Source organism: Pan paniscus, chromosome 17, assembly GCF_029289425.2.
Source record: "Pan paniscus chromosome 17, NHGRI_mPanPan1-v2.0_pri, whole genome shotgun sequence".
Taxonomy (NCBI): Eukaryota; Metazoa; Chordata; class Mammalia; order Primates; family Hominidae; genus Pan; species Pan paniscus.
The window spans coordinates 23807956-23835514 of NC_073266.2; the positions used below are offsets into that span (position 1 = coordinate 23807956).

The 27559-nt window shown below is 38.6% G+C and overlaps 1 pseudogene; it reads right to left on the minus strand.

Annotated features, from left to right (window-relative positions):
• Nucleotides 1-2780: 2780 nt before the first annotated feature.
• The window catches only part of LOC117976756 (putative ankyrin repeat domain-containing protein 20A2), a 52965-nt pseudogene continuing 28186 nt past the window's right edge, over nucleotides 2781-27559 (minus strand).

Genomic DNA, 27559 nt, shown 5'->3' on the forward strand with positions numbered 1-27559 from the left:
GCATGTGTGCCCAGAGGTCAGGCCCTGCGGTGTTTTTTTTTGGGAAATGGCCTTTCCTCCAAGACACAGGGAGAGACAGTCAGCCTCAGGCTCCAGGTTCCCAGCTCCACACTCACCCCAAAGGCCCTCTGGGCCCATCTCAAAGGAGACAGTGAGGTGGCCTGGCACTGCCTGGACATGCCATCTACCCTATTCCTGAGTGTCAGAGTGTTAGGAAGGGAGGGACATTTGGCAGATGAGACACACTGTGCTGTTGGGTCTCCCAGGGCCCTTCCCACAGAGCCCCGATCTAAAGACACAGCACAGAGGCTACAGGAAGACTAATCCAGAACCTCCGAGGCCGAGCCAGGGACCACATGAGGACTGTCCCCAGACAGCCAGAAGGCCCTTTGCTAGTTTCTTGGTACCTCAGTGGATGCGGCAGCTGTTCTTCTGTTGGGGACCAGTGAGTACATGCTGGGGAGGGCTCACCTGTGCTTCCTCAGTGGCTCCATCTCTGCTTCTAAAAAAAATTACTCATTCCAGGGCTGTGGCAGAGAAAATACAAGATTAGCTTAGAACATCTTGTGCCAGAAAGTTAAAAAGTGCTGACAGAGTAATGGAGACAAATCAAAAACACATCAAGTCAGCTTGGAATGTCTACCACTGGCCTAATCTTGGGGAATTGGAGCATCAGAATCATAAGCTTTCCTTCTCCCTTATTTATTGGTTTTATTTCTCCATGTAGAACAAAGAAGAGAATAAGAAAATAATCATCTGGCAACCATCATAGTAATAATTGTTCAAACACAAGTCATCCATGAAATGCTAAATCTAGTGGGTTCTGAGGAGTAACCAGATATTTACAGAGCCTCAAAGTATCTCCATACAAAATATGGTTGAACTACAAAAACAAAATCAGCATTAGCATGGACAAACCTGGCAGGTACTCCTTAAGTCTCCTAAGTAATAAAAACTGTAAACTGCAAATAAGCCTTTGATGACCTTTACTAACCTTTACTAAAGTATCAATGATGACTTGGTTGTTTAAACAGCTGATATTTGGGCAATTTGAGTATGTCAAACTCAATAATACTTGTTTTCATTTGCAAGATCCACTTAAAACTTAAGGAGGCTAAAAAACATCATTTAAAATACCCTATAAATTATCATCATACATATGATACAAAAATATCCTACTTCTGTAAATATTGTAATGTTATATATTTTATGAGAAACAATTAAAATGTGTAAATAGCCCAGTAATAAAGTTTTATAATCTTTTAAATCATACAATTTTTCCTTAAAACTTTACGGTTAAATATTCTCTTCATTAGATGTGGCTTACCAGTGGATTCTAGAGAAGAAAATAGATGGGAGCAAGTGTTCAACACAGCAACAGCTAGAAAGAAAAATAAAGAATTATGTCCTTTACCTAAAACACTTCAGTTAACTAAGTGTGAGTTTAAAAACTAAAGAGTTGTGAACTTTATCAGAGTTAATAAGTATGAGAAATATGTATGTACATTTACAATACAAAATTACTATTTAATAATTTACACATGGCATTAATTCTAATTGTGTTTAAATATCAGAGCTTTTTCATTCTTCATTCATGTAATCAACAGCCATGTGCCAAGGTACTAGAACCAGCACTGGAATTACAAGATGAAGATGGTGTGGTCCACCTCCCAACAGTCATATGCTATAACCTAAAAAAACAGACAGGCAGGTAATGTCCATATAGAGTCATAGATACCATGACAGGTATACAGCAGGGCACTACTGGAACACGCAGAAGGGACACCTACCCACTTTTATGTCAATATCATGGGCTTTCTGATGGAGGAGATAACATAGGTTGATACCTGAAGGACAAGGAAAAGCTTGCCAGATAGAGGGAATAGGCGAAGGCAAAGAGCCTGAGGTGAGGAAGAGCCCTGCAGAGTTCCACTCCATCCAGTTTGGGCTAGAGCAAAGGGCAGAGTGCAGTAAGTGGTGAGAGACAAGGCTGAGTAACTTGACAAGAATTACATTGACATGGGTGTTTTTATTTCATGGTGAAAAATCTGGAATGCTTCCTGAGAACAAGTGTAAGCCAATGACACAGTAAGTGACCGGAGATTTAAAATGTCACCTGTCAAGTGACTGCTTATGAAGGGTTATTGCTCAACTAAGCATTTCTGAATGAGTCTGAGGTCTGTTGACCTTCAATTTCTACCAAAACCCTGAGAACTTGATGATGCCTGTGTTTTCTGAGAATCTTTTCAGTGTGCTGGCTGACAGTTCCATGAGGATGGCAAAACTTAAGAAAGTGTAGAGCCAGTGAAAAAGAGATGCACAGACTTCTTGGGAATTTTTTAAGCTACAGAACATGATGAATTTATGGTGCATAAGTACAGTCTTCTCTGTGAAAGTTTTGGTTTTCACATCTTTCATTAGATGTGTGTAAGAAAAAAAATACTTGACGTAGTATCTACTAACCCAAGAATGAAAAGGAATGCCATTTGCTATTTACACTTTATTTCTAAAATAAACCTAAATTTAATTAATAAATTTTGGCAACATACTTCTCTTTGTTTCTCTAATTATTTGTTCTACACAGTCCAGCTCCATCTCAAATAAGTAAAAATAATAATAATGTTTAAGTTAAACAAGAAACATTATCATGAAAATAATGTATCATTTACAAAATGTGGCCTTTAGTATTTTTAGTGACTAGACATAACTTGAAGTTTGCTTAAATAGAAAAATAATCACATAAATAACGTAAAATTTCTACTTATTTTAAGTTTAGATAACAGAGGATGTATATGTGTAATGCTGTTTAGAGTAATCGGACAAAAATACAGTTAATATTGATCTATTGCATATACATGATTTTAGAAAGGTAGTGTCTTATTAGTACAAAGGTTAAACAATGGCCAGGCATGGTGGCTCATACCTGTAATCCCAGGACTTGGGGAGGCCAAAGCAGGCAGATCACAATGTCAGGAGATCGTGACCATCCTGGCCAACATGGGGAAACCCCATCTCTACTAAAACTACAAAAATTAGCTGGGCGTGGTGATGCGAACCTGTAGTCCCAGCTACTTGGGAGGCTAAGGCAGGAGAATTGCTTGAAGCCAGGAGATGGAGGTTGCAGTGAGCCAAGACTGCACCACTGCACTCCAGCCTGGTGACAGAGTAAGACCCTGTCTCAAAAAAAAAAAAAAAAAAAAAAAAAAGATTAAGTAATTAAAGCCATCTTTTGCAATGAATGCATTGCTTTGAAATTCTTAGAAAACTCTGCCCTTTATAAAAGTTTAATCCATTTTTTACTTCAATAAATTTTATCGTAAAAAGAAATTTCTATTCTCTACTTATAGTAAACTTTTCTTTTTTCTTTTTTAGTTTGTATTCTAAATTAAGGTGGTACCTCTGTAGGATTCTTCCAAAGGCATATTGAGGGATGCTGAGGTTTGCAGTACAATTGAGCCCATCACACAGGTAGTGAGCATAGGACCCAGTAAGTAGTTTTTCAACCCTGGGCCACTCTGTCCCTCCCTGCTCTTATTTCCTAGTGTCTATTATTCCCATGTTTATGACAATGTGCACCCAATGTGTAGCTTCCACATGAGTGAAAACATGAGATACTTGGTTTCTGTTTCTGCATTGGTTTGCTTAGGAGAGTGGATTCCAGCTGTATCCATGTTGCTGCAAATGATGTGATTTTGTTCTTTTTATGGCTGCTTAGTATTCCATGGTATATATGGAATTTTCCAATCTACCTTGGATTTTCAATCTACCTTGGATGCACTTGGATTGACTCCATGTCTTTGCTATTGTGAATAGTGCTGCAATGAACATACATGTGTATGCATCTTTTTGTTACGATGATTTATTGTCCTTTCAGTATACCCCTAGTATAGTAATGGGGTTGCTGCATCCAATGGTCATTCTTAGTTCTTAATTTCCAAACTGCTGTCCATAGTAGCTGAATTAATTTACATTGCCACAAACGGTGTGTGTTCCCTTTTCTCCACAGCCTCCCCAACATCTTTTTTTTTTTTTTTAACTTTTTAACAAAAGTCATTCTGACTGGTGTGAAATGGTATCTCACTGATGTTTTGTTTGGCATTTTTCTGATGATTAGCAATGGTAAGCATTTGTTAATGTTTGTTGGCCACTTACATGTGTTATTTTGAGAAGTGTCTGTTCATGTCCTTTGCCCATTTTTAATGGTGTTATTTATTTTTTGCTTGTTGATTTGTTTAGGTCTCTTATAGATTCTGGATAATAGGATAATAGGCATTTGCTATACCCATAGTTTGTGAATATTTTCTTCCATTCTTTAGGCTGTCTGTTTAATCACGTGATAGTTTCTCATGCTGTGCAGAAGCTCTTTAGCTAAATTAGATCACACTTGTCAATTTTTGTTATTCTTGCAATTGCTTTTGAGGACTTAGCCATAAATTGACAAATATGATGTCTAGAAGAGTATTTCCTAGGTTTTCTTCCAGGATTTTTATAGTCAGAAGATGTACTCTTATGTAAGAAAAGCACAAGCCTTTCTTTTTTTTTTTTTTTTGAGACGGAGTCTCCATCACCCAGGCTATAGTGCAGTGGTATGATCTTGGCTTACTGCAACCTCTGTCTCCTGGGTTCAAGTGATTCTCCTGCCTCAGCCTCCTGAGTATCTGAGATTACACATGCCTGCCAACATGCCTTGCTAATTTTTGTATTTTTACTAGAGACAGGTTTCATCATGTTGACCAGGCTGGTCTCAAACTCCTGACCTCAGGTGATTCACCTGCCTCAGCCTCCCCAAATTTTGGGATTACAAGTGTGAGCCACCGTGCTTGGCCAAGCACAAAGCTTTTAACATAAAAATGGAAATGAACATTTTAGTGTTTGGTTTAATTCATAAAATGCAATTATTTGGGATTCTACTAAATAATAAACATCCATATGTGGTAAAGTGTTTGGATGCCAATCACTCAGTTGTGATTATGGGTAAGAAGAGTTGAGATGATGCAAACAAACTTTTTTTAAATTTTTTATTTTCAAGATGGAGTCTCGCCCTGTTACCCAGGCTGGAGTGCAGTGGTGCGATCTCAGCTCCTATAACCTCTGTCTCCCAGGTTCAAGCAATTCTCTGCCTCAGCCTTCCTAGTAGCTGGGATTACAGGTGCCCACCACCACACCTGGCTATTTTTTTTTTTTTTGTACTTTTAGTAGAGACGGGGTTTCACCATCTTGGCCAGGCTGGTCTTGACCTTCTGAACTCGTGACACACCTGCCTCGGCCTCCCAAAGTGCTGGGATTACAGGCATGAGCCACCATGCCTGGCTGGTGCAAAGAAACTTTAAAAGTGACATGGGCCGGGTGCGGTGGCTCATGCCTGTAATCCCAGCATTTTGAGAGGCTGAGGCAGGCAGATCACAAGGTCAGGAGTTCAAGAAGAGCCTGGCGAATATGGTGAAACCCTGTCTCTACTAAAAATACAAACATTAGCTGGGTGTAATGGTGGGTGCTTGTAGTCTCAGCTACTTGGGAGGCTGAGGCAGGAGAATCACTTGAACCCGGGAGGTGGAGGTTGCAGTGAGTGGAGATGGCACCACGACACTCCAGCCTGGGTGACAGAGTGAGACACTGCCTCAAAAAAAAAGAAAAAAAAATGTGGTATGAACCACAGCTAAACTACAATCAATTAGAGAGTAAGCCAAAGTATCTCAAAATATATCATCAGTTATAAGGCAATAACATGCAATTTCTAAAACCTAACAAATGCAGCTTTTAAAGACATTTTAAACGTGTCAGTTTAGTCACATTTATTGAATAAAGTTAGCAAATGGATATTTCTCAAAAATGAGAGCTCCAGGGAATTAAAAAATGTAAAGTTCCCATTTCCTTTCTGTGTTAACACAGCTAATTATGATCTTTACTTAACATGCATAAGTCAACAGAACAACTCAGTAGTTCACCAAATTAAAAGCAAGAATTACGCTAGAGAAATGAAACCCTAAAGAGAAATGGTCATATAACTAACCTCAGTCAAGTAGTTCTGGCAGTTATTTGAAGTCTGAGGGTTTGAAGTAGGAATTCTGAAGGGCATTTGGGGAATATATTTTCTGTTGAGTCCTATACTAGTAAGATTTTCAACACAAGGTGACTCTGGGCCTCGCCTTGTAGGAAGAGTGCTGAGAAAATATTTCACCCGCTCTTTCTCCATAAGGAGCTTGGTGCTGATCATTGCTATTTTCTTATTAGATCTGTAAAGATAGCAAAGACAAATGCTTAGTATTTCATTTTTCCTTAAATGATTCTTAATGACTTGCAGTTTTTAAAAACTTGCCCTGAGAGTAAACCAAATTACCCACTAAACAGTGTTTTCACACTGAAGATGTGTGAGAGCATACCTGTTGTAAGGAATTATACTTTTAAAATCATTCTAAAGAAGCACCTGTGTTTCTAAGGTGATTTATACTGAACAAGCAGCTCAAACAAAGTAGACAGGGAAGAGAAATGGCTACCAGTGATGTATGGCTCAACAGGCAAAACTTGCTGCCTTCTAAAATGGCTCTACTTGTAAGATTCTGAAGATTCCATTTGAAATACTTGTATTTAAAGGGTAACAACATGGGAAAAGGAATATGTTGATTTGCTTGATTATAAGAACCACTTCACTAGAAATAATTATATCAAATATCATGTTGTACTCCTTAATGTAGGTTAACAAAACTAAAATGGACAAAAAAAATCTAGGAATACTTGTGTTTAGTAAACCAGTTTTAGGTTTCACCCTTGTACATTTCACCAATTATCTAGGACCAATTAAACATTTGGTAATGAGGAATAATTCAGAGCAACAACTCCTAGGGGACAACTAGATTGTTTGGTGGTTGATCAAAAAGAACTAAAGTATCTCTGAAGGCAATTAGCCCCCAGCACTGTGACCAAGGCACTGGAGGTGGGGCTTGTTCTTTTTGCCTTCCACACACCCCTTCAGACTGAACAAGGTGTTATTTTTTAACCACTTTGTGAATTACACTTGTTTAAATTCCTGTGATAATTGTTCCCTATTTCATAAGGATGCCTTTCTATAACATCTTGAATATGTTACACAAAGTCTTTCTTGAGGCACCCTCTAGTGATAATACTAAAGATCACAATCACAAACGATTGTGCCCAGAGTAGCAGTACCACTTGACACTTTGGGTTTAGGTTGTGATCTACTGAAAAATAAACTCATTAATATTACTATTTAGGGAAATTCTGACAAGTAATTTAAAACAAGGTCACTTTATTAATTATAAAGCTTCAAAAATACTTAGTAAAAAAACTAACAGATTAACTACAAGAGACTTTTCAGGGGAAAAAAGCCATACAAAAGCAAAAAAGAAAAAAAAATGAGAGGAGAGACAGAAACTATCCTTGACTAACATTTTAAAGGTAAGATTACTTACTAACATTATTTTCCAAAATTACATTGTCAAATTAGCATTCACTTCCTACTAATATCCTGAAGCCATCTCACTAAAAATTATGCTTTCAAAACAAATTAATGAGCTGAATTCATTTTCTATGAGTGTATGTTTGGACTTACTTCGTTAATTTTTTTGACATGGAATTGTTAGCTTTCAATGCTGCTGCAAAGGCTTCTTTATATTCTTCTAATTTGGTTGTAACCTCTTCATAAGTAGTTTTCATTTTGGAGAATTTACATTCCACATCTTTAGGTGTGAGTTCCTTCTTATTTAGTGAAGCCGTATTATCCTTGTTTAACTGCTCTAATTGTTTTTCATATTGTGCTTGTTTCTAAAACAAATGAAAAGAATATACTTTTTAAACAATTATAACCTAATTATTATATGTTTGTTGCCTTTCATTTTGAGCCAGTGATCCAAAGAGCAATTTTGAATCTGTTAAAAAAAGAGGCTGAAGCTTAAAATATTTATCAGCAGTATCAAAACTAATAACTGAATTCAGAATTGTCTGATTCATAAAAATTTGAAATCATAATTATGTTAGTATTAATGTAATCTGGTCATATAAAAAGCAATAGAATCCATTCATAATTTTAAAAAGTGATCAACGAACAATGTAGCTTAAGACCAATTCAAAAGTATCACATAATTTCTAAATCACAACTTTTTCTTATGCCAACTGGTCTTAATCATCAAATGACTCCATAGTAAGAATCATTACTCTGAAAGGTTGATTTTGTTATAATAATAATGGAAATTTAAATATTTAAAAGAAAAAACAGATGCCATTTTTTTCCTAAAACTCTACAAAGCAAATTGCTACAAGAGAGGCAGAGGAAACACAATATACACATATCCAAAATATAGTTTGCAGTGAAATAAAGGAAAGCACATTACAGATAAACTTATCTGATTTAAAAAACTAACCTGTAAATGGATTTCTTCTAATTTTTCTACTGCCTACATTGCCCTTTCATCTAGCTCCAATTTATATTCTTGTAGTTTACTAAGTTCTACCATATTGTTTTCCATATGTGTCTTAAGATTTAGTATTTCTTCTTCCAACATCTTTTTATCCTCCTCAAGTTTTTCACATTCCTGTTGTACTTTTTTCATAGATAATAACTCCTGTTGAAGAACTTGATTGTCTTTAGCCAAATTGACACATTTTGAAGATACAGCTTCCTTCTCTGCTGTAAGATCATCAAACTGCATGAATAAAATAGTATAGCTTGATAATGAAGTAGGCTGAGAATAATCTAATACAAAATCAATAGCAAATCTTGAAATGCATTTACTTGGAATAAACTGTTATGTATAGTGCAGTAGATTCTTCAAATGTGAACCCTTAAATTACTCAGAATTTTAAGAACAAAGTTAAAGCTACCATGAGTCACAAAAATACATTATTTAACTATCATCATCTCTGCCACAGAACTTTTGCACTTCATCTTACTTTTATTTTTCTGATAATTTATTTTTGTTCCTCCTTAAGTGGCACTAAGCTATCTCTTAGTAAAAAGTGTCTATCCCCCTTCCCTCATTATCATTCCCCAGAATATGTCAAAAAAAGTTTCAGAAATATCACATTGAGTCATTTAGGCCAAAGTCAATAAATGGCTCTAGGAATAAGACTTTGAAAATAATATAACACTCTATACTAGGCATGGTGGCTCATGCCTGTAATCCTAGCACTTTAAAAAGCTGTGGCAGAAAGATTACTTGAGGCCAGGAATTTGAGATCAGCCAGAGCAACATAGTGAGGCCCCATCTTTACAAATTTTTTTTTTTTAAATTAGCCGGGCATGGTGGCTCATGTCTGTAGACCCAGCTATTTAGGAGACTGAGGCAAAAGGATGGCTTGTACCCAGAGTTCAGGGCTGCAGTGAATTATGACCACATCACTGCCCTTCTTCCTGGATGACAGACAAAGACCCTATCTCAAAAAAACACAAAATAATGAATCCTATAAATAAGTATTCTGATGCCATAAGCCTTTCCTTAAACTGCAAATGTTTCATGCTAATTTGAGTGGCATTTTAAGAAGTAATGATTCTTGGGGTAAAGGCGATAGAATACAGCACCCAGAAATAAATCCGCATATTTCCAGCCAAGTGATTTTGGATGAACGTGCCAAGAACATACACTGGGGAAAGGACAGCCTCTTCAAATGAATGGCACTGGGAAAACTAAATATCCATATGGAGAAGAATGATACTAGCTTCCTATGTAACACCATATAACAACATAAACTCAGAATCACTTGAAGACTGAAATGTAAGGCCCCAAATTATCAAACTACTATAAGTAAACATAGGGAAAATTCTTGAGGACAGTCTGCAGAAAGATTTTTATGGGTAAGATATCAGAAGCATAGGCAAAAAACAAATGATAGACAAATGGTACTACATTAAGCTAAAAAGCTTCTGTCCAGCTAACAACTGAGTGAAGAGAAAACTTGTAGAATGGGAGAAAATATTGTCAAGCTATTAATCTAATAAGGGACTAATATCCAAAATGTACAAGAAATTCAAACAACTTGACAGTAAAAAAAAAATCTGAGTTCAAAATTGGGCAAAATATCTAACTATACTTTTTTTTAAGAAAAAAGAAATACAAATAGCCAATAAATAAATTTAACAATGCTCAGGGTCACTAATCCTCAGAGAAACACAAATCAAATCTACAATATGATATAATCTTGCTTCAATTTGAATAAACTATTATCATTGAAAAGATAAAAAAAAAAATGCCAGTGAGGTTCCAGAGAACAGTAAACTCTTACATGCTGTTGGTGGGAAGGTAAATTAGTGCAGCCACTATAGAAAACAACATGAGGTTTCCTCAAAAAATTAATAATGGAACTGCCGAGGGATCCAGCAAGCCCACTACTGGGTATTCAGGCAATAGAAAAGAAAACAATAGATCAAAAGGATACCTGTCCTCATATGTTTATTGTAGCACTATTCACAATGGCTAATGTATGGAATCAACCTACATATCCATCACCAAATGAAAAGACAAAAAACTGTGGCACACATACACAATGGAATACTATTCACCATATAAAGGAATTAAATCCTGTCATTGTGGCCACGTGGATCAGTCTGGAGGATGTTATGTTAAGTGCAGACACAGAAAGATAAATACTGCACATTCTCACTCCTGTGTGGAAGCTAAAGAAAAATTGAGGGCTGGGCAACATGGCTGATGCTTGTAATTTCCTAGCACTTAGAAAGACAAAGGCAGGAGAGTCACTTGAGGCCAAAAGTTCCATAGCATCTGGGCAGCATAGGGAGATATTTCTATAAAGTCAAAAATCAGACGGGTACAATGGTGCATGCTCATAATCCTAGCTTCTCAGGAGGCTGAGGTGTGAGGATCACATGAGCCCAAGAGTTGGGGGCTGCAGTGAACTATGATCAAACCACTGTCCCCCGTCTGGGTGACTACAGTTGCCCAGAGCCCAGACTACACTAGCAAGACCCTGTCTCTTAACAACAACAAAAATCTCAAAGAAGTAGGGGAAGGTAGGTTGGTTAATGGATATAGAATTACAGTTAGATAAGAAGAATGAGTTCTGGTGTTCTGCGGCATTGTAGGGTGAATATGGTTAACTATGATTTATTGTATATTTTTAAAAAGCCAGAAGATTGTGAATGTTCACAATTCAAAGAAATGAAAAATGGTTGAAGTAGTAAATGTGCTAGTTAGCTTGATCATTACACCCTATTTACATGTATCAGAATATCACTCTATAACCCATAATTATGTATATATGTGTCAATTAAAACAAAAGAGAAGTTACATTGATCCCATTTAAAAAAACAGAATATGGGCCAACCTTACTGACTTCCTCCTAATGAATAGAATGCAGTAAAAGGGATACCATGTGGCTTACCTATCTCAGACTGTTTTCCCTTGGAACCCAACCCCCAGATTGTGAGAGCACTCAGGCCACAAAGAGAATCTGGCAGTGCCAGTGTCAGTGTTCATGCTGCCTGTCCCAACCAAGGTTCCAGCCAATGGCCAGCATCAACCATCAAACACGTGGGTGAGCAACGCTTCAGAGGATTCCATTTCCCCAACTGATAGCTGTTCCTAGGGAAGCTGAGGGGAGTAGAGACTAGCTGTCCTGGCCAAGCTTTTTCCAAACCACAGGTTCATTAACAAAATAAATATTTTTCTTTTAAGCCACAAAACTCTGGGTAATTGTTAGAAAAATAAGTTGTAAAAAGAGACAACAGGAAACATAACTTATGCAGCAGAAAAGAGTCTCCTTTAAAGTAGGATCTAATAAATGTTGAGGTTAATTTATTGATGGCAAACATTATTGAGAAGCAGCAGATAACCAGGACAGAGACATAAGCTGCTGAGGAGGAACTTTTCCTAAAACTCCTTCAATTATGAGCTCTGATAACAAGGCAAGGATGTCTCCTTAAGGTTTCCCCTCAAGTTAGGAAATAAGACTGGGAAGCAAGAAGAAGACATATGGTATGAAAAAAAACTAGAAATACTTGGTTACACAATCAAAATCAGACATTTACCTGATTTGAATTAACTAAAATTCTAAAAGATAAGCTTTCAGTATTTATTAATCAATCTAGTATTTAATTTTTATTTTCCTTTTCTCAATGAGGAAATAAGGAGAACATTATGAAGTGATTTTTAGTCTTCACAGAAGTAAAATAAACATAGAGTGCTTTGAGTGTTAAGCAATCAAATGCAATTTCTCCTTTACCTTACTTCAAGCTTGTTTGTTTGGAGAAGTTAAGACCATCCCATCTCTATGCTATACCACAAGACTTCTCTATAGCACACAACTTGGCTCTGAAATTTTGAAAGTCAAAATACTAATCTACTATGTGTCTCTGATAAATTGCATGAACATTACCTGATTTTGAAGTGCTGCACTCCTAAGACCTTTTCTTGGAATGAGTTAAACTTTATATTCCAAGAATCCTCTACTGAGCTAGAAAACAGAGCTGTGCATCTCTGTTTCAGTAAAAGGCGGTCAATACAGCTAACTGTGGTTTCTGAGAATGCAAGATCTGCACCAAGAAAAGGATTAGCCACAGTGCTACCCAAGAGAACCAGCTACCACGTGGAAAGAGGATCTGTGAACTGCAAGATGATGACTTCACTTGATTTCCACTGAGGAAAGCTGGCGGCTCAGACTTAAACTTCTCCTTCCTGGATGGTAAACATCTATGGAAGATTCTATGAATTATAATGAGTTAGCAAAACATAATGCACTAAATATTAGACTATGTCAGCAGATCCTGTGACCAAAACTTACTGAAAACAAAACTATAGTGGGAGGCAATGGAAAAGAGACTAAAGATTTGAATGGAGAAAAAGGAAATAAAGTGTGTCTTATAGGCCTGGCTTCCCATCATGTCTTAGAGTAAGTAAGGTATAAGCTGGCCACAGACTCCTTTGAGACACAAAAGGTGAAATTAAAGATATTCCACTAAATTTAATTTTTATTATGACATAAGACAACTGGTAATATGCAACGTGATTGAAAAAAACTTCTCAGTAAATTCATTTTGGCCTTGGCATAATAATAGACATAAACAAAGTAAGAATTGATAATCTAAAAATAAACGTGTGCATTTACAGTCAATTGATTTTATATAAAGTTAACAAAAGAACAAAATGGGAAAAGAAGAGTCTTTTCAACAAATGGTGCTGGGACAACTGGGTATCCATATGCAAAAAATAAATAAATTAGGACCAAATATCTTTTTAAAAAATTAACTCAAAATAAAACAGTTAACTGTAACAGCTAAAACTATAAAACTCTCAGAAGAAAACCCTGGCATAAATCTTTGTGACTGCATTTGGCAGTGTTTTCTTAGCTATGACTCCAAAGGAAAAACGGATTCAATGGACTTCAAAATTGAAAACTGCTGTGCCTGAGAAGACAGCTCAAGAAGTGAAAAGGCAAGACACTAAGTAGAAGAAAGTATTTGAAAAGCATATACCTGATAAGTGACTTACATACATAGAATATGTAAAGAACCTTTGCAATTCATGAGTAACAAGATAATTCAATTTTAAAAATGGGCAAAGATTTTGAATAGATGTATCTGCAAAGAAGATGTAAAGATGGATAATGAGCATATTAATAGATGCTTGATGTAATTAGTCATTAGGAAAATGTAAATCAAAACCACATGTGGTATCACTTCACACCACAGGATAAAATCTTTGTTCAATAAAAAAGAGAAAGTAAGTGTTAGGAAAAATGTAAAGAAATTAAAACACTTATCCAATGCTGCTGGGGATGTAAAGTGATGCAGCCGCCTTGGAAAACAAACTGGCAGCTCCTCAAAATGTTAAGCATGAAGTTACCATACGACCCAGAAATTCCAGTCATAAGTATATACTCCAGAAAAACAAAAATCATGCAAGCACAAAAACTCATACATAAATGTTTACAGCAGCATTACTAATATGAGTCAAAAAGTGGAAAGAACCAGAACGTCCATCACCTTTGGGTGGGAAAGAACCCAAAGGTCCATCACCTGGTGAATGGATAAATAAACTGTTTGATATATCCATACAATGGAATATCACTCAGCAATAAGAAGAAATTAAGTACTGATACTGTATTAGGAGGAGACAGCAAAATGCCTAGGCAGATATGGAAGGGTCCCTGGAGAATCTCCAACCAGCCCCACAAGTGTTTACACCAGATGTTAAGTGCAGATAAGGGAACCTGGACTTGTCTTGCCTGGACATGCCTGCAGCAGACCAGAGGCCCACATGCACTGGGGGGATGGGGTGGAGCCACCAGGAATTCATGCCTTATGCAGGGGAGGAGCCTGGCTGCTTCAATTCATGTGCTCCTGGTATTCAATTGTGAGGTGGAAACCTGTTTGCAGGACCACTCTCTTTGCTGAGAGCTTTCCTTTCACTTAATAAATTCTGTCCTCCTCACCCTTCAATGTGTCTGCGTGCTTAATTTTTCTTGGTCATGAGAGAAGAACCCAGATGTAGCTGAACTAATGAGAAAAACCCCACATCAATACCTGCTACAGCACAGATGCAGCATGAAAAATTATGCTAAGTGAAATAAGCCAGTCACAGTAGACCACTTGCTTTTTATTTCAGAGGCTTATAGGCAAATCTATATAAAGGAGGTTGGTGGTTCCCTACGGCTGGGGGAGGAAGGGAAAACTAGTGAAGATGGCTAAGTGATGTGGGGTTTGTTTTCAGGGTGATGAAAATATTCTAAAATTGATTGTAATGATGACTGCATAACTCTCTGAAAATACTAAAGTCAATGACTCGTATATTTTAAATGAGTGACTTGCATGGTGTGTTCATTATTTCTCAATAAACCTGTTACCCAGCTCCCCCCAAATTAATTTGGTACTAGTGGTCTGGAGACAGGTACTGCTTGGTTTCAGATCACTGGCCAGAGTTAAAGACATAAGAGAATCAACAGCATGTCCTTTTTATAGAAAAAAGGTTTATATTTTTAAAACTATCCTTTTCATTAGTATCAATTCTGTAAAATTAAATGAAAAATCTTTCTTTCACTGCTTAAAGCACTGAGAGATTTATATTGAGGAATAAGAACTTGTTTTCTTTGGCCCCAATTTCTATCTAAAGGGTCTGAGAATCACACACTTCAAACTATTAAATCTCATCAGATGGGTTTTATTAACTCTTATAATGTGGCTTCCTTTCTCACCTGATTCTGGTACAGCATCACAGAGAGAAGAAGCTGAAGGAAATCAAAATATTTAACCCCCAAATATATTTTTCTGACATATTTTGAAATGGCTGCTGCAGGGCCAAGAGACTGAAATGGCCCTTATTAATGTAGCCCAATCTGTCCCCTTCTAGGTCTTCCCAGATCTGGGGAAGATTAACTAAGAGGCTGATGCATTTAAAGTCTGAAAAGATATATTTACCCTCTATTTTCTCAACATATTTTGGCAGAATTTGGGTTTTTCCATTATCAATATATTCCCAAATTACATGATTTTTAATCCCAAAACTGATTTAAAATTACCGTATGTTGGAATATAAGTTATTCTGTTATAAAGATACGTGCATTTGTATGATCATTGCAGCACTATTCACAATAGCAAAGACATGGAATCAACCCAGATGTCCATCAGTGATAGACGGGATAAAGAAAATGTGGTATATATACACCATGGAGCCATAAAAATGAATGAGATCATGCTCTTTGCAGGGACATGGATGAACTCGAAGCTGTTATCCTCAGCAAACTAATGCAGGAACAAAAAACCAAACACTACATTTTCTCACTTATAAGTGGGAGCTGAACGATGAGAACACATGGACTCGGGGAGGGGAAAAACAAACACTGGGTCCTGTTGGGGTCAAGAGGGAGAGCATCAAGATCAATAGCTAATTCCTGCGGGGCTTAATATCTAGGTGATGGATTGACAGGTGCAGCAAACCATCATGGCACACGTTTACCTATGTAACAAACCTGCACATCTCACACATGTAATCTAGACTTTAAGATAATTTTGTTTAAAAAATTACCTTATGTTTTAGCTTCTTAATCAGAATATTCATTTTCAGTTGATCTGTATTTAAGTCTCCATGGCAATCGAAGTCTTCATTTCCAAATACACTTAACATATTTATTGTCATTTCCAGGAGTTTCTTATATCTGCAGAAATGTACAGAATTAGTAAGTCAAATATTTTTAAGAGTAAATATTTAATAATTGTTTAAAAGATATTATGTTATAGCATATCAAAGAAACACATCTATAAACTATGATCCTTTAAGTTTCAACTGAGCATAGTTTGGAAGCACTGTATATGAAATTATAATCTTAGATAAATAATATGAAGAACAATTTTATGGCATATATGGCAGGTAAAGTGGTATTACAACCATACAGTTTTTTTTTTGTTTTTTTTTTTGAGATGGAATTTCACTCTTGTTGCCCGGGCTGAAATGCAATGGTGTGATCTTGGCTTACTGCAACCTCTGCCTCCTGGATTCAAGTGATTCTCCTGCCTCAGCCTCCCAAGTAGCTGGGATTACAGACATGTAGCACCACACCTAGCTCATTTTGTATTTTTAGTAAAGATGGGGTTTCACCATGTTGGTCAGACTGGCCTTGAATGGTCAGACTGGTCTTGAACTCCTGACCTCAAATGATCCACCCACCTTGGCCTCCCAAAATACTGTGATTACAAGTGTGAGCCAGCACACCTGGCCTAACCATACACTTTTTGTAAATAAACTATTCATACCCATGTTGGTATGCTAAGATAAAATAACCTATTACTAAATATAAGCCATAACCTAGAAATGAGTAACCAAGATAAAAAAGTAAAACACATACATTTGAAAAAGACAAAAAATTACCTTTTGATACCCATTCACAGTCTATAAGAAGAAAAAAAAGTACACACAAAAAGCATCAAGGACATTATTCAATGTAGAAAAAGAGAAGACCAAGAATGGGGCAGAGACATGTGTGACAATTTAAGGACTTTGAAGAAGAGATCTAGAGATCTTTGCTGACATAATGTCAACAAAATGAAAGAGATACAAAACCATGTAGAGAAAGGCAATGACAGAAAAATGTAGATTAGAATCAGAAAACCAACTTAAGTGCTCAGTAAATAAATAGAAAAGTAGCTGTGTTCAGGACTTCAAAGACACATTCCATTTTTTTAAAAAAAGTCTGTGATCAAAACATGAATGCTCATTTTACTTTTAAGTTATACATATATTTTTATATATATGAAATTTATTTCTGTAAAACAGAAGTTTAATAACATGTATACTTCATGTATACAACAGAGGTATCTGTGTAAAATGAGTAAATTTCCATGTTTTATATCTAAAAGAAAAAGCAGAAACAAAATATAAGCTATATATCAAGATAAATTTTGATGTTAAAGAATGACACAATAGGTCTTCTTTAAAGAATTTGAATGCAGCAGAGGATACTACAAAAGGAAGAAAAGATGACCACAGACAGCAAAAATATCTTCAGAAATAAAAATTCAAACTAGATAAAGAAGAGTGGACTTGACATTATATGTCCAAGCCTTTGTCATTGTTTTCAAAATCATTAAAGAATAAGTGGCCGGGCACAGTGGCTCATGCCACTTTGGGAGGCTGAGTCAGGCAGATCACGAGGTCAGGAGTTTGAGACCAGCCTGACCAACTTTGCAAAACCTCCTCTCTACTAAAAAATACAAAAATTAGCCGGGTGTGGTTGCACATGCCTGTAATCCCAGCTACTCAGGAGGCTGAGGCAGGAGAATTGCTTGGAGGCATAGGTTGCAGTAAGCCAAGATGGCGCCATTGCACTCCAGCCTGGGAGACAGAGGCACTGTCTCAAAAAAAAATAATAAATAAAAATAAAAATAAATAAATAAATAAAATATTTTGGCATTCAAAAAATTTTCAGATTATGTTGTTTCTCTTTTATACATATTTTAATACAAATTTTTTCATCCCAACCTTGCCCCAGCAGCTCAGCTGACTCCCAACCCCATGATGCACATGCCTATAAAGTTGTGTTGTGAGTTTCTGAAATACATTTTAAAGTAGAATTCATTTAATTATGAAAATGGAGACATAAAATGAATTTGTATCTCAGTTTTAGTCAAGTAAAATTAGAGCTAAATCAATTAATAAATGATTAACATGTTCTACAATATGAAAACCATACCCAGTTGCCTCTTCTTCTAATTCATGATTTTTCTTTCTTATTTGATTCACATTATACTCCAGTGATGATACTAACACAAAAAGTTTCCTTAATTCTTCATTTTTTTCTTCAGGCTTAAAAAAAAGTGTTTAAAATTATTTTTGTAAAATCTAGAGACCCTCTTTTATCTTAAAAATATTATTTCTCATAAGTTGATGAGTAATATGTATTTAGGCAGGGGTATAAAGTGCATTTTATAAGCCTGATGCCAATAAGGGCAGATTTCAGAAATAGTCACTTTTCTTAAAACTGCTAAAAATGATACATACTTTCATTATATTTTCTGAAATTTAAACTGCCAAAAATGTTTGTTACAAAAAAGGGTTTTTACACATAAAATACTAAGGGTTAGTAAAAAGTGTGTAGTTATATATACATTTTACTTTCTAAAGATGCTCTAGAAACATTGTCATTAATAGTTTAAGATATTCCAAGTTTTCTTAAATTACATCTAACTAAGACAATTTTTAGAAAACTCTTATCTATTTCCCATTACATTTTTGATCTCATCTGTCTTCAGGTTGAGCTAAATACTGTCATCCTCTGTAAGTATTCACCCACAGGTTTCAGTTTTTCCCTTTCTCTTAACCCTTTCTCTTTAAATAAAGTTTTTTTCTACAATAAACAAAAACACAACTTTTGTCTACTTTTTGTGGTTTTTCTATTATCCTGTTTCTCCCCTTCCATTGGAATCTGTGACACATGGTCTCATCCAGAAATCTATTTTTCATCACTTATTGTGTTTTTAATATGGAAATCTGATTTTTAATAATTCCAATAAAAAAGTCCAAGGGTCATGAAGGACTTTATCCTGCTTTACTCAGCAGCAGCTGCGAGCAGTGACCAAATGTTCCCTCTGCTCCTCTGACCCTGCTTCATTTCTAAATGCAGCAACCTCTGTTCTTCAGTCCTATTCCTTTCTGTTTGTTTGTTTGTTTTTGAGATGGAGTCCCCCACTGTCACCCAGGCTGGAGTGCAGTGGCACAATCTCAGCTCACCGCAACCTCCACCTTCTGGGTTCAAGCAATTCTCCTGCCTCACCCTCCCAAGTAGCTAGGATTACAGGCATGTGCTACCACGCCCAGCTAATTTTTCATATTTTTAGTAGAGATGGGGTTTCACTATGTTGGCCAGACTGATCTTGAACTCCTGACCTCATGATCTGCCTGCCTTGGCCTCCCAAAGTGCTGGGATTACAGGCATGAGCCACCACACCTGGCTGCTATTCCACTTTATAATTCTCTCAGGACTCCTAAAATCTCAAAACTTTGACCTAGATTCCCTAATCTACATTTCCAGCTCTGACCTTTTTCTTGAGGCCTCTTCATTCTAGTACACATATTATAGAAAATATTCTCAACCACACGCTCAGACATTGCTACTCGGTGCAGATTACTTTTGTAGATAGTGAATCTTGTCTATTTTATGTTGGTTCTTATTGATGTTACTTTGAGTATACCGTTATTTTCTCATCTCAAAGGGGAACAGTCTCACCATTATAATATTGACCAGTATACTTTGTCCTTTTTTTCTTTCTTTCTTCTTTTTTGGACCAGTATACTTTGTCCCTTTCTTTTTCTTTTTTTTTTTTTGAGATGGAGTCACACTGTGTCATCCAGGCTGGAGTGCAGTGGCACCATCTTGGCTTACTGCAACTTCCACCTCCTGGGTTCAAGTGATTCTCCTGCCTCGGCCTCCCAAGTAGCTGGGACTACAGGTGCACACCACCACGCCTGGCTAATTTTTGTATTTTCAGTAGAGACATGGTTTCACCATGTTGGCCAGGCTGTTTTTGAACTCCTGACCTCAGGTAATCCACCCACCTCAGCCTCTCAAAATGTTGGGATTAGAGACATGAGCCACGACACCCAGCCCTTTTTTTCTTTTATAATGAAAACTTTCCCATGAGAATCAGATTATCAATTGTTTGCCTTTGTTTTCTTTTAAAGAGTTTCCTTCTCCATAGAGATATGGAATGATGAAAGTCTTGTTCTAAAGTTTCTAAAGTTTCTTTCGGGGGACATTCAAATATATCATTGGGAAGCTCCAGTCAAGTAGACATCTCCCTTCTTCCCATTTGAGATTCTTCATCTCAAAACGGTGTCCACCAAATGTCTTCATCCAGGTAGTCTCTTGCTTAGAAATTCAGGAGATAAGAACCTTCTTGAGAAGTTAGAGGCTATTGACTGAGATGGTTTAATGCTGTCCCTTATTATATGTTTTACTCCCTAGGCAGACATCAAAGTGGCTAATAACACTATGCCTGATGTCTAACTCACTTCTATGGGAATCTATACAAAACGTTTTATTTATGAGACAGAGTCTCACTCTGTTACCCAGACTGGAGTGTAGTGGCTTGATCAACACTCACTGCAGCCTCAATATTCCAAGGTCAAGCGACCCTCCTACCACAGACTCCCAAGGTAGCTGGGACTACAGGCATGCACCACCATGCCTCTAAGTATTTATTTATTTATTTTTTAAAGACAGGTTCTCATTATATTGCTGTGGCTGATCTCAAACTCCTGGGCTCAAGCGATCCTCCTGCCTCAGCCTTCCAAAATGCTAGGATTACTTGCATGAGCCACCTCCCCCAACCAGGTGTTTAACTGGGGACTAACATGAAGCACTTACAAGAGTACGTGGAACATAGTGAGCTACATAAAATATTTGCTAGTAGCATAATAATTTTATTGTATATCTTAACAAAATTGTGTATGTTAGGCAGGTGGCATACCAATGGAAGTAGTCTCCTATAGCTGCACTGAATCATTCTTCTCACCACTGAGAGTTGCAGCAAATGGGGGGCATATAATTTATAACTTACTTTTCTCTGTGTATGACTCAGTAGGCAATGACTATGTATGTACTACAATGTAAATAGCAGCTCCTGGATGGAATAGTACATAACTGACATGACCAGCAGAGACAGGCTAAAGACACTGAGCTGAAAACCATTGACTCTATTGCTAAACCAAGGCTCCTGAATCTGTTCCCTCTGAGCAACTGTTGCTGTCATGCTGCCTTCACAAGCACTCTGCTGAGCACTGAGATTGAGGGGCTGTGCTATCCGTCATCAGACAAGCTGCAGCCAGAACTGTTCAGCTGACAAACTGGGAGCAGTCCAGAAATACAGTAATGGCTGCATAGTGAAAAAAGGCCAATTTAGATTCTTTTTCATAGAGAGAAAAACATAAACATGTGATTGAATGAGTCCCCTCTATTAGACTAATTGGTTTAGATTTGATATTTAATTGCTAAAAATACATTTAGAATATAAACCTTACTGTGTCAAGGTCTCAAAGAACAAATAATTGGTATGGTATAAAATATTTAATTGTATGCTAAAAACTTCTAAGCTAAAATATTTTCAATTTATGCAAGGATAGGTGCCATACATATTATATATTATTCCCCCATTAAGCAAATTTATACTGAGACAAAATTATCTTCCATAAAAAAGAAAAAGCCATGTAAAATTAAGGACTAAGTTTTTCTGCACAGACTGAACAACAATTCCTAACACATAAGGTCAATGAGAGTCAGAACAGTCAGAGAAAGCTTCATAAAAACAAAAAAATTGTCTGCCAGGTCTGAATGAATGAGGCTAGATGAACAGAAACTGAGAAGGCAGAAAGGATAGCATGAGCAAGACAAGTGCTGAAATCTGCCCAATTAACTCTGAGGATAAAGTCCAATGGCAGGGAAATAAAAACACGTGTCCACATAATAACCTCTAAGTGAATGTTTGCAGCAGCATTTTTCATAATAGCTAGAAGAGGAAACTAACCTAAACGTCCATTAACTGATGAATGAATGGAAAACCAGCATAGCCATGCAATAGAGTATCATTTAACTATAACAAGAAATAAACTACCAATGTGTGCTAAAACATGCATGAATTCTGAAAACATTAAGCTAAGTGAAAAAGCCAGTCAGAAAGGACTATGTATTGTCTAACTCTATGTATATGAAATATGCAGAACAGACAAACCTATGGAGACAAAAGTAGATGGTGTTTGCCTACAACAGGGGTAGGTGGAGGGACATGGAGGAAGGTTGCAGTCATACCTAGGAGATGTGGCATTGCTTTTCAGGGTGATGAAAATGCTGTGAATATACTAACAGATACTGAGTTGCACATTTTAAATGGTTGACCTGTCTGATACATGAATTATATCTCAGTGAAACTGTTTTTAAAATCCAATGGCAGGATCAAGATAATTTTCTCAGCTCTCAATTTTTGATGTACATACTATATCAGATCTAAATATTTCTATACTTTTATAGTATATTTTAAATAAAAGGTAAATCAAGAAAATGCCTAACTTTTGAAATAGTTTGTAAATTGACATAAAACATGTACATTTCAAAGAATAGTATAATGGCCTTTCTATACAAGTTAACTTAGAATCTGTGAAATAGACACAGATTCTGTGTCCTTTCACAAAAGTGAAGAAATAAGACAATTTTCTGGAACATTCCATTAAACATTGTCCTCTGATTTAATCTGGCCTGCCTCATCATAGCAATACAAAAATTACTTGAAAATATGTTTAACAGGAAAAAAGTCAATTTTCTCTGAGGAATGATGTATAATTATCAACTTTTCCAAGGGTACATATTGTAAGAGAAAAGGTATGCAATCCTTTTTCAAAATGGTAAAACAAAAGTCACAATATTAAAAAAGTACATTATAAAGATAGTAAAATGGAAATAATTAATTATAATGAAAGTACAAAATCAAGCTTCTGCCAAAATTAGTATCCTAAAACATGTTATATAATTCAACCAGCTACAGAATAACTGTCGACATGTTAGATTCCATACGTACTTGACTTTCCACTTGAAATAATTTCTTCTTTGAGGCCTGTGTCTCATCCAAATTAATATGACAACATGATGTACCTTCCAGTGGAGACTCTAACATAGTTAATTTTTTAAGGGAATCAGCCACTTCTTGTTGAAGTTGTCTCATAACCACCTGATAAAATATTTTTGTTACTGATTTTATAAATTGCCTTATTATTAAATTATGTTAATAACATTTAACTCTAACATACCTACTTTGAAAATTATCTCACATACATCAATTCACCTTCTTTTCATCACAGGTACACATTTTTATTTATTACTGAATTCAGTGAGGGATGCAGAATGTGTTATCCTCCTGCCAAATTGGTATTCTCTTAATACAACAGATTCATCCCACCATTCAATCATCTTAGAAGCTCAACTCAACCTCAAAGTTCCTAACATATTCAATCAACTGTTCAAATCTTTCCAACAGATTCCTGTCTCAGAATAAAAGTAAAAGTCCAATGGCCTTTGAGGCCCTAGGTAAACAGGCCTCTACCTCCCTCTCTGACTTCAAGCTCCTACAACTCCCTCCTGTAATTACTCCATTCCCACTGTACGTGAAGCCTGCTACCCCGCTTTAGTCTGAAAAGGTGGATCTAATGCCTAACTCATAAATCACAGGCAGCTACAGTATCTTTGTACTGGACAAAGTTATATTCAAATGATAGTCATTGAGCCTTGAAATAAAAATTATGAGCTAATTATCAATAAAAATATTCACAGTAAATTATGAATACCAGTGGGAAGACTAAATCAAATATAGTTTTGCTAAAATTTACCGCATTTACCCTAAATTATAATTTTATAACAAGTAGGTGCCTTTAAAACATTACATGGTCATTAAAATATGTAATTTGAGACTGACATATTTTCAGATTTAAGTTAAATTAATATGAATAATAATAAAGCTATACCAACTAAAATATATAAAAAACTACTTAAAGCAAGATATTACAAGACACAGCAATACACTTCAGTTCATCTGGGAAATCTAGAATTAAGTGTTGAAGCAAATCACTTAATTAAATTTTAATTTGAAAATACTCATTTCAGGTGTAAACATTTCCATTTATACCTTCATCATGGTCTTAACATGTGGCAACATAAAGACATTAAAATTATTATTTCAGCACTACAGGACTATCTACCTTAAAATATGAATCTGTGCCTAATAAAATGTCATAGGTGACACAATGTCTTCTCTCAAAGTAAATCATCTCTCACCTGTATGGAAACAAGGTATGTTTCTAAGCTGATGTAGTGAACACATTTTTCCTTTTTTTTAAATCAAAAAGCTTTGTTGAAATATAATTTACATACTATAGAATGTATCTGTTTTAACATAAAGTTAAAAGATTTTTAGTACATTTTCTGAGCTGTGCAGCGATGTCTACAATCCAACTTTAGAGCATTTCCATCACTGCAAGATCCCTCACGCCCATTAGCAGTCACTACCAGCTTCCAGCCCCAGCCCTTCGCAAACATTAATCTACTTTTTGTACCTATACATTTCTCTTTTCTGGATGCTTCATGTAAATGGAATTATACAGTATAGTAAACACACTTTTTATCTACTGATTTTTATATTCAACTAGGTTCAACATGTATCCAGAACCAAATGTTTAAATTTTCTTTCTAGAAGTTTGAAAATATTTATCTTCCTTGATACTTACTACTGTTTCTGCTTTCTGTCTCTTATATTGAAAGAGACTTTCTTTTAAATGATCATATTCATTCATTAGCTTCTTATTTTTCTCTTCTAGCATGAGGTCTTTCTACTCTCAATAAAGCCTCTTTGGATATTAATTACTATCTCTTTATGATCCTCTTTCTGATGAACATCAACTAGTTGCTGTTCAAGCCATGGATTTTCACGTTGGAGTTGACATATCCTCTCTTCCACACAGTTCCACTTTCCAGTGGATTTACTGACTTTAGCTTCTGCACTTTGATACATCTCTTTCATTTCCTTTATTTGCTGCTGTGTTTGGCTTAGGTCGTTTTGTACAGTTTCTAAAGCCAATGACTTTTTTCTGAGAGCATCTCTTGTCTTATGGAACTTATCTTTTTTTTCTTGTACCTTTTTTTAATGTTTATTGATCATTCTTGGGTGTTTCTCGGAGGGGGGGATGTGGCAGGGTCATAGGCTAATAGTGGAGAGAAGGTCAGCAGATAAACACGTGAACAAAGGTCTCTGGTTTTCCTAGGCAGTGTTTGTGTCCCTGGGTACTTGAGATTAGGGAGTGGTGATGACTCCTAATGAGCATGCTGCCTTCAAGCATCTGTTTAACAAAGCACATCTTGCACCGCCCTTAATCCATTTAACCCTGAGTTGACACAGCACATGTTTCAGAGAGCACATGGTTGGGGGTAAGGTTATAGATTAACAGCATCCCAAGGCAGAAGAATTTTTCTAAGTACAGAACAAAATGGAGTCTCCTATGTCTACTTCTTTCTACACAGACACAGTAACAGTCTGATCTCTCTTTCTTTTCCCCACATTTCCCCCTTTTCTTTGCAACAAAACCACCATCATCATCATGGCCCATTCTCGATGGTCGCTGTCTCTTCGGAGATGTTGGGTACACCTCCAAGATGGGGAGGCCGGGTAGAGGCACTCCTTGCTTCCCAGACAGGGTGGCCAGGCAGAGACGCTCCCCACTTCCCAGACGGGGCAGCCGGGCAGAGGTACTCCTCACTTCCCAGACGGGGCGGCCAGGCAGAGGTGCTTCCCACTTCCCAGATGGGGTGGCCGGGCAGAGGCGCTCCTCACTTCCCAGATGGGGTGGCAGGGCAGAGGCGCTCCCCACTTCCCAGACTATGGGTGGCTGGGCAGAGGCGCTCCCCACTTCCCAGATGGGGTGGCCGGGCAGAGGCACTCCCCACTTCCCAGACTATGGGTAGCCAGGCAGAGGTGCTCCTCACATCCCAGATGGGGCGGCTGGGCAGAGGCGCTCCTCACTTCCCAGACGGGGCGGCCGGGCAGAGGCGCTCCCCACTTCCCAGACAGGGTAGCCAGGGAGAGGCACTCCTCACCTCCCAGACGGGGCAGCTGGGCAGAGGCACTCCCCACTTCCCAGATGATGGGCAGCCGGGCAGAGGCACTCCCCACATCCCAGATGGGGTGGCCGGGCAGAGGCGCTCCTCGCTTCCCAGACAGGGCGGCGGGGCAGAGGCGCTCCTCACATCCCAGATGATGGGTGGCCGGGCAGAGATGCTCCTCACTTCCCAGATGGGGCGGCCGGGCAGAGGTGCTCCTCACTTCCCAGACGGGGCGGCCGGGCAGAGGCGCTCCTCACTTCCCAGACTATGGGCGGCTGGGCAGAGGTGCTCCCCACTTCCCAGGTGGGGCAGCCGGGCAGAGGTGCTCCTCACTTCCCAGACGGGGCGGCCGGGCAGAGGCGCTCCTCACTTCCCAGACGGGGTGGCCGGGCAGAGGCGCTCCCCACTTCCCAGATAGGGTGGCCAGGGAGAGGCACTCCTCACTTCCCAGACGGGGCGGCCGGGCAGAGGTGCTCCCCACTTCCCAGATGATGGGCAGCCAGGCAGAGGTGCTCCCCACATCCCAGATGGGGCGGCCGGGCAGAGGCGCTCCTCACCTCCCGGACAGGGTGGCTGGGCAGAGGCGCTCCTCACCTCCCAGACGGGGCGGCTGGGCAGAGGTGCTCCTCACTTCCAGATGGGGTGGCTGGGCAGAGGCACTCCTCACTTCCTCCCAGATGGGGCGGCCAGGCAGAAGCGCTCCTCACTTCCCAGACGGGGCAGCCAGGCAGAGGCACTCCTCACCTCCCAGACGGGGTGGTGGCCGGGCAGAGGTGCTCCCCACTTCCCAGACGGGGTGGCGGCTGGGCAGAGGCGCTCCTCACATCCCAGACCAGGCAGCTGGGCAGAGGTGCTCCTCACTTCCCAGACAATGGGTGGTTGGGCAGAGGTGCTCCTCAATTCCCAGATGGGGCAGCCGGGCAGAGGCGCTCCTCACCTCCCAGATGGGGTGGCCAGGCAGAGGCGCTCCTCACTTCCTCCCAGACAGGGCGGCCAGGCAGAGGTGCTCCTCACTTCCCAGACGGGGTGGCTGGGCAGAGGCGCTCCTCACTTCCCACATGGGGTGGCTGGGCAGAGGCGCTCCCCACTTCCCAGATGGGGTGGCGGCTGGGCAGAGACGCTCCTCATATCCCAGACAGGGCAGCCGGGCAGAGGCACTCCTCACATCCCAGACGGGGTGCCCAGGCAGAAGCGCTCCCCACTTCCCAGACAGGGCGGCCGGGCAGAGGTGCTCCCCACTTCCCAGAAGGGGTGGCAGCCGGGCAGAGGCGCTCCTCAGTTCCCAGATGGGGCTGCCAGGCAGAGGCGCTCCTCACCTCCCAGATGGGGCGGCCAGGCAGAGGTGCTCCTCACTTCCCAGATGATGGGCGGCTGGGCAGAGGCGCTCCTTAATTCCCAGATGGGGCAGTCGGGCAGAGGTGCTCCTCACCTCCCAGATGGGGTGGCCGGGCAAAGACGCTCCTCACCTCCC